Genomic DNA, 9,245 nt, shown 5'->3' with positions numbered 1-9,245 from the left:
GGGCTTAAACAAGCATGTGTCATCAAATGAAATAAGCAGGTTGGGTTGAAGCCTTAAAAAAGTAAAAACAGTTTTATGTGTTCGGTCAATGGCTATCCAACTGGTTTTTTTGGATGTGGCAGAGCTAAAATGGGTTTTGGATCCGGTAAAAACAGGTTAAATAGTTAGCACTTAATAACATTTGCTTTTATTTTAGTTTCAATTGAAATTATACTTGATTACGAATTATATACTAATAAAACAGAAAGTGAATGAACAGTAAATTTAATATATATTAATTAAATAAATTGTGATTTCATTTTATTTTAAAGTGCAATTTACGTCTTTATGGTTTGATATCGGAATCAATTGAAATTATAATTGATAAGTGTACACGAGTGACCAACATAGATGGTATGAACGTAAAGTATTGCAATTCACAAGCGAACAAGACTACTTTAGTTAATAATAAACCGGTCAACAACTATTTTGACACTAAATATTGCCGAACATTCCAAATATTTAGACATACATCATTAAATAAACAAGATCTCCTTAAAGTGTGGAAGATTGACCATATCTTCTACTTTTTGGGTGGAATCTCAATACAACTATTATTCTTAAGGGTAGAATTGCAAACCACCGAATACTATAAATACAAGAGACAACAACAAAGGTGTTCATTCAATCTATCTCACTCTCACGAATACTCTCTCGCAAGCAGCTATCTATTCTCATGCCGGAGAGTGATCACAGTGATAACCTCATTCCTGCGGCGAGTCCTAACGTTGTTCTATTTTGCAGATCACAACTTAGCTAGCCGTCGTAGAAGATAACTCTACCTAGATTCACTTAGAAAAGTGTATTTGTTTCTTCACTACGCTATAGAGTATACTAAGATACATGATAGCTAATAGGGAAAAGTTTGAATTTGGTGTCAACAAGACTACAAGAGTGTTTCATGACTTTTTGAAAGGTAGATAGAATATATAGTACCCGACTAGCAAGAAAAAGTACAAAGAACGATTACAAAGACATAATCGAGTTCTTTAACCACTCTATATAGCTAAACTTAATCTTGTGAAACCTATTTAAGAATCATAAAAATGAATATTGAACAATGGTATCAAAGATATTATCACAATTCCTCATTACCTCTTATCCTTCTCAAAGATCAAGTCATTTATGAATCGTCACAAAATCCACCAATCACGAGAATAACTTTCAACCTTTTAGAAAACCCGGTGAAATTTGTTGTATTAATAATGGAAGTATAAATAGTTATTTAATGTGTAAAGGGTTACGTAAAAACTTTAATATGCTTAGTTTAGTTTATAATACGGTAAACAAAATAGATAGATGAATATATAAAGTTGCAACTTAGTTTAGTTTAGTTTATATCTACATAAACATAGTAGTCATCTATGCATATATCGACTTTTGACACATTTTGCTATTGTCGACTCCATACTAAAAATAAGGAAATATTCACTTGTTATTTTTTAAATATAGTTTTTTTTTTCCTTGAAAGAAGAACTTTTAATCCGTCATCACTAAACTGTTAGTTTCTTACAATAAAAAAAAATTAATAATAACTATGCTTACTGATGAGTTTCATGGCAGATTATGTCTGGTGGTTAATATGTTTTTATACCTGTTAATTTACACACCATATAAACCTACTTTTAAACTAGGGGTGCAAACAAGACAAGTGGCGCACGAGCTGTGTGAGATCGGCTTTAGAAAAAGCTGAAACAAGCCAAGCCTTATCAAGCCCGAGATAAACTTGAGCTTAAAATAAAACTAGTTTATTTATCGAGTCCGAGCTCGATCCTGGCATATGAAGCTCATTGGACCAAACATGATTTTTTTTTTTTTTGAAAAATCATCAAAATAATCATGTTAACCAAAAAACTATCAAACTAAAATTAAGCTTTTGGGCCTTTAGCCTTTATAAAGATAGACATATCCAAACAAACCAATCATGAGAGGACAAGTAAGCAGCGTCAGCTAAGACGGTAAAGAGTAGGCTAAAATTTAGCCGAAAAAATATCGAAAACTAGGATATGATATCAATCAAAATAATACACGTGTAAAGTGTGAGTTAAATTTAGCGAACCGCTAAAATTTAGTCTAAACGTTTTAGTTTGTCATCTAAAAAGTCGCAAGCTAGATTTTATATAAACCACGATGTAAACAAGCAACACGTTGATTTTGGTAAATTTTTTTTCTAACATGTTCATTTAGGTCTGGTGATTTTCCCAGGCCTCTGCATTTGAGGATGATCATTTCAAGGTTAAACATTTTTGGTTTTGAAACTACATTAAATCCCTCTAATGAATTTCTCTTAGAAGCTAATCGATTAGAGCATGACATCATAAACCTCTGTTAAATGATTTTGATCTTCCCAATGGGCATCGATTCTAATACGAGAAGCAGAGGATAAAAGATGTATCCAACTTAATCACTTTGCTTCATGAAAGATGTGATTTTGAGAAAGGATTGGTGTTTCGGTTAGCTTATTTTGAGGCAACTTATGACTTATCTATCTATTATACTAAAGCAAAATAAAGGTTAACTATTTGACTTTGAGGTGGCTGCTTTCTTTGACCAGAGAAATGGGTATTTGGGCGGCATTTTGCTTCTTCCTACCTACGCTCTTTTCAAATTTTGGTAACCTAATCAATTCTCTCCAATCAGTTCGACCTTTCCAAAATTTTGCAACCGTTTCCTTTCTGAACTTTATTTCTAATAGAAAACCCTAAATGATTTGCATCATCTACCATAAAAAATTACTCATTGGATTTCTCTCTGTCATTTCGTTATTTCAAATGCTTCCTCAATCGGTAATTGTTTTGAGAAGAATCCATCATATATTCTAGATAATCTTCTCTTTCTCCGATTGTTTGGTGTGGATTTCTCCCAATTAGAGGTATGACTCCATCTTTTAACAAACTATCAATGCTGATTTTGGGTTTTTTGTTATCTCGATGAATGTTCTTATAAGCTATGAAGCTATCTAATACACAGAGCTTTAACATCTAGGGTTCAATATATTCTTATTAAAAGCTTATTCGATGGTTGTTTTTGTATATTTTTTAAATACTGATTATAATGGAAGCAATTCAGGTTTAAGGATATTCAAGATAGTTCTTGATTGGCCCTGCTCTCGGTTTCCCTGTAGTAATTATTGTGTTTCCTCCGACTATTCAATCACGAGGTATGTATGTATGTATGTTGGATTCAAAATTCTTTTAAACCTAATTGATTTGGTTAATCCCCCCTCTATTTCCAGATTTGTGTTTCAGCCATCTCACATATTTCTTATAGATATTTAACACGTCTCATTCGATCTCCACGATGCTTCGTTTCTGACGGAATCGGCTATGTTTTGGTAAGTGGTTCCTATTAATGTTTGAATTGTTTGTTTGTTGATTGTGATGGCGATTTACCTTTATTGTCGACGACCTGTTTTTTTATTGTTTGTGATTTGTGATTTTAGCCCATAACTTAGAAGAACAATTCGAAAATGTAGTCCTCCGAGTAAATGGTACTTGATGTTAGTAGCCCTGATCTCCATGAAAACGCTCTTCTTGAACTCTCCAAGGTATGTGTACTGGTGATCCTTTTATTCAGTCTCTTGTGGTGTCAATTCGATGATGCAGAGTTTAATTATGTGGTTTCACAACTTAGGAACGTGAAAATCTTATTTGAATTTGTGATTTTTGAAGTATATTTGTGTGGATTTTTAAAAGGTTGATTTTAATATATTAACATGGCTACTATACTTGCTGTCCAATCTACGTACTTAAAGTGTTAAGTTGAAGCTAATATTTTGATTTTAATAAGTTAATTTTTTTCCATACTTCGATATTAAAGTGTTAATTAGATTTTATAAAGTTGATTTAATCGGTTAGGTTGGCTTCTATACTTTGGTGTCTAAATAACATGTTTAAAAGGTGAATATCAAGCTAAAAATTGATTTAGTATGTTTACATTGCTGTTATACTTGGTTGTCCAAACAACATGTTTAGAGGGTTGGTTTGAAGACACAAAAGTTGATTTAGTATGTTTACATTGCTGCTGCTATAATTTGGTTCACTTAATTTTGAATATGTTAACTATGGTTTTAGAAAATAACAGAATAAACTGACTTGGTTGAGTGGGTCAGCCGGTCATGTGGTTTAGTAGTTTGGCAAGTCGGTTTTGAAGCTTTGAACTAATCTTTCCATTTTTTTTTTGAATTGTTACAGTCAATGGTTCAAACGAAACATTCGGTGTATGAGTATGGTTGCGTCTAGGGTGAATTGTCGGCTCAGGCGACAGAAGTTGCAGCCACGAGTAGTTTTTTTTTTTTTTTTTTTGTATTAAAAACCTGGATTTTTAGACAACAAGATGATTTATTAAAACTGAATACCTGATACATGTTTTGATGTTTTCTGTATGACAGTGAGGAGACAAGGAGGAGTACTGATATGTTGGGCCAACCCTGCAAATTGTTCAGTCTTTTTGGCCACTGACTTGATATATCAACTTTTATGTAGCCTTTCACGCTCTACAATCAGTTGTCGTTTTTAACGAGTCTAATTAGCCGTAACATATGGGGTTATAAAATGCCCACCCCACCGGATCGCGCCGGTTCCCCGCTACAAGGGTTAATGTGTTCTTGAAGCATTCCCCATCCGACAACTATGAGTTAATGAATTTTCCGAGGTTCAATAGTTATATTGGAAGTTGTATAATTGACTCCATCTCTAAGCTTCATAAAAAGGTAACTTGTAACCTTTTCTATTGAGAATTACCTCTTGCATATTTGAGTCACATGTTTACATTTATTCATACGTACTGATGAATGCTTTCAACAAAAATTTTCAATTGAAAATTACCTCCATTCATATTGAGTCGAAGATTCCAAATCTTTTAAAAATTATCATCCTTTAAAGACATATTTGAATGATGACAACAAAGTCAGACAAGAGGTCAATTGGCTTACAAAACTAGAGGGACATTGATATTGTTAATGACATTTGCCGATGTGGATGAAACATATAAAAGAACACGTTTTAAATCAATGTCAAAAGTTGCAGCTCCAAGGAGCATTAAGGATCATCATTAGTAAGTATAGGATTTAGATATGTTTATTTCTCTGTTGTTGCTAAATTAATGTTTAAAGCTTTCTAATGCTTGGTTATGTGGAAACTATGTTTTAATTTGTGTACTTTTAAGGCCATCTTACAAATTAATTATGTGAGTTTTAGGCGAATTATATTGTTAGTTGATCTTAATTACCGCTTTAACTTTTTATACGAAGAAACACATGATTTGATTTCCAAAAATGCATGCTCCAAGTTGTTAGAGAGTGAGCAGGTAAGTTGTTATGGAATTAATAACTTTAATTTTCCTAAATAAAGCGTTTATTAACTTGTATGTGTTAAAAATACACAATTTTGACTCCTTTGGCCCGTATCATTTTTAGCGAAAGTTCTTAGATTTTACCCATTAGCTATTTTTATACAAACCGAAGTGACCCGTTCATAAGTATATAGGTAGAAATAGTGACCCGTACCTAATGAGCGCAACTCAATTTTTCCTTATATACATTTGTAGATTTCTTTAATAATGTTATGATAATCTATAGCTATGAAGAGATGCATTTTATGGGTAGACATGAGGTGCTTTAAACTTTCCACCAGCTTCTAAATACGAGCCAAATTCAGATAAATATTATGGCAAGGATCATAAAGTTGGTAGGAATACTCCTGTATGGTATGAATTAATATTGTGTTTAATTGGACGCTTTAGCTCAGGTGCGACCGACCACTTTCATACGGGAAGGGGATGCGACAGCGGCAACTGAGCTACAAACGGACTTAGATCAGACTCTTGGATCATAGGCCCGTTTCTGCATTATTATATATGATAGAAATTGGAGCGTTTACTTAAAAAAGTGGAAATGGGCCCTTACATTTACTAATGCAGAAATGGAAAACTATGGACCGACCTGCTTAAAATCAAAACAGGCAAGAGTTCCTTTTGTTTCTAGAGGTGGCAGAATATAGAGGTATGGTAACATTTCAAAATAATTTATGGTCATAAGGGGTCAATATTTTATGTACAACTCATGTTGGTTTGACCAAAGTATTTTGTGTACATCTTAGTTTAAAAATACTTTTTGTCAAATGTTAGTTACCTTTTCTTAATAAAATTTAACGTTTTGAATAAATTAGTTTTAGATATATTATGTTAAAAAGTAAATTATTTTATTTAAAAGATTCTAAGATTTTGTACTAGGGGTGTAATAACTAGATGAGTTTTATTTTTTTAATTATTATTATTTTTCTAAAGCATCAAATATAAGAGAATAAGAGATTTATGTAAATGGGTTGGGGTGTTAGTGTTATATTTGTTTTGACCCTATGAAGATTTACAAGTTTATCCCGCAATCTCTTTTGCAGGTTTTTTTGAAGATGTCTCAAAATTCTTATTGGCTCTTTAATGATATATAAAGCTAAACATGTTCATATTTTATTACTATCATCATCTTTTTGTAGGGGTATGAATTTCTAACACAACATGAAAACATGACACGAACTGAACACGAATTTCTTGGGTTTTGGTTTACCCTAAACGGGTTCGGGTCAGTTTCAGGTCGAACCCGCGAACCCGTTTAGCTTAATAGGTCAGGTTCGGGTCAAACCTGTCTGGTTCGTGGGTTGGCCCGTTTTGTTTATAAATGTAAAAATATGATGGATTATGTGAATGTATGTATAATTGGGGGTTTTAGAATAAAGTAAATATATCCTTTCTTAAATATGAGCAAATTTCATTGGTATTTTGGGTGGTTAATAATGTGTGATTAGCAGGTTTGTTTAGTTCGAAGCAAGAAATGAAACGTCAAAAGTCTTTGGGCGTCAATTTTATGTTTTTTTTTAATTTTTGTTTTGTTGAAATTTCCTTTTTAGACAACTTATTAATTTCTTATCTTTTGGTACTACTTTAAAAAGAATTATTGGAAAATGTGTTTTGTAATAATTTATAATTTTTGATCTTATATTCTACTTTAAGTATGGTTTTGAAACTTTAGAGCAGATTACTTCAAAATAATTAAATGTTGAACTCCATGATATATATTTAATGATGTAAATAATATTTTCATACATTTATGTTATTTAAATGTACATTGTTTGTCGTTACGAGAACAACACAATGATATATAGTTTTGACATTTATTTTCTTTCCTTGAATTTAACTGTTTTCAAGGATATCATCATTGGGTATATTAATATGAATTTAAATAAGAATTTAGATATTGAAGATTATAAAAACTTGATTTCAATCAAAAGATGAAAATCATGACCTTTCGTTGATCTATTAAAGGTTCGCTGGTATGTAACAGGTTTTTGGAAAGGGAAGTGATCACTGTCACACCCCCAAATTACCACCTAGGGTATGTCCCTATTGAAGGTGCAACGATCCAACAAAGAGCCACCAATCATATCAAACACAAGTTATAATGTATTGAAATACCCAATTGAAAGAAATGTATCGTTTGAAAAGTTAGACCAAAACCAAAGTATTGAGCGGAAGCATAAATGTATAAGTGTGTAAATGAATGAAAACCAAATCAACATAATTGTTTATTATGACCACAACCACTCCAGCAGCATCAGACGGCAAGCTCCCAAGTTCCTTCAATAATTACCTACAAGCATGTAAACAAGTGTGTCAGACTACGCTGGTGAGTTCAAGGTTTGTGTTTGTTTACCAAGTTGTGTTACCGATCATGTGAGTAAAACAGTTTACAAGACGATATGTTGTTTGTTGTTATGATGTTTGATGTTCCGATGTTGTTATTACTCGATTACCGAATGGCCATATGATATGTGATTGCCAACCCCAATGCCTCTATCAAAGCATTGGTCATGTTTTAAGGTAATTAGTTCACGCCCGTTCTCCTCGAACGTCGTGAGGGTGCCAAACCTAATAGCGCTATCAACTAATAACCCCCGTTGCCCTACAAGCAACGTACCGGTAGATATTGTGGTCTTACAATGATAGAAAACTGAGTACGATAACCAACATCCCATTACACATGCATTCCCCCTCGGAACGTTACCCATTATCCCTTCCCTGGGATCCATGCTTGAGAAAGAGCAATGAACTCACCTTAGTTTTGCTCGGTAAGATTAACTACTTGTTTATCAGTTGATCAATCAAACCCTATCGTGGTTACCAGAGACAATCAGTTTCATGAATTCACAATCCACTTATCTAGTCACACATACACCCAAACATATAACCTCACGTATGTCACACAAGTATCCAGGTAATGGTACATTTACGATTACAAGTTCATGTCACAAATTCATACGTCACATGTTACATAAATTACCAATTCACATAAGAATAGTATGCACCTAACATATACTTATTTCCAAAACACATGCTGCCTATACAAATTACCTACAACTAATTGGCCCAAGTTGCAGGAACACTACAGCCCATTATATTGATTAAATTAGGTTAGTTGTTAAGTCTCAGCCCCTTAACAACCCGATCATGCGAGCCCAAAAGTAACCAGCCACCACCCAAGTGGCTGGTCGTGTGTGTGTGCGGCCCTATAGTCTATATCAACCCAATCAAGCCCAAAATCCATTCCAATACTCCACCCTCGGTCCCATTTACCAAGCACCACATCCTGTCAAGTTTCACGTGTCACCATGATATCACCACAATACCCTACGGCTACACTTATCAATACACCGAATCAATTATGTACTTTATTAATCAAATCCTATACTCACTTATTAAATGTTTGTTTCAAACCCATACCTTGAGTTCAGCCCACTAACTACCCTCGGCCCAATGCTAATGCAGTAAATAGATTTATTGACTTACAAGACTAATGGCCGACACCCCTTATGAAACTTGTTGTGTAATTGGACCTTCAAAGCATTTGACAATCCTTTATTAAACTCACATGGGTTCACCTTTTTGACTGCAAGTATTAAATGAACTGACACTATGCAACTTTAATTGTTCCATGATATTACTTCATTCAATTAATTAATTCACACATAGAACACCTGGATCATCACATCGGTATTTGCGAACATGGATCAGTATTTGTTCCATGAACTACCATGGATAATTCAATTAATTGGCCATGCAAGGGTTGTCGAATATATGCGCATGAAACAAGACCATCATCATAACCAATTCCCTAACATAAGTATCTAAACGTCTAAACGGTTTATTATAACCAT

General features: G+C 33.3%; 1 long non-coding RNA gene across 2 annotated transcripts; it reads left to right on the top strand.

The window, feature by feature from the left end:
* Positions 1-2,652: 2,652 nt before the first annotated feature.
* LOC110905755 lies at positions 2,653-6,776 on the top strand. Of its 2 annotated transcripts, none has more exons than XR_002573391.2 (8): positions 2,653-2,911; positions 3,109-3,199; positions 3,310-3,373; positions 3,482-3,586; positions 4,233-4,320; positions 4,430-4,750; positions 5,782-6,040; positions 6,435-6,776. It is a non-coding gene; the product is annotated as an uncharacterized LOC110905755 (long non-coding RNA). The 2 variants fall into 2 exon arrangements; XR_004879410.1 differs by having other exon boundaries at positions 3,275-3,373.
* Positions 6,777-9,245: the final 2,469 nt, after the last annotated feature.

The sequence above is a fragment of the Helianthus annuus genome, chromosome 14, assembly GCF_002127325.2.
Source record: "Helianthus annuus cultivar XRQ/B chromosome 14, HanXRQr2.0-SUNRISE, whole genome shotgun sequence".
Classification (NCBI taxonomy): domain Eukaryota; kingdom Viridiplantae; phylum Streptophyta; class Magnoliopsida; order Asterales; family Asteraceae; genus Helianthus; species Helianthus annuus.
This window is presented reverse-complemented; position numbering and strand designations above follow the sequence as displayed.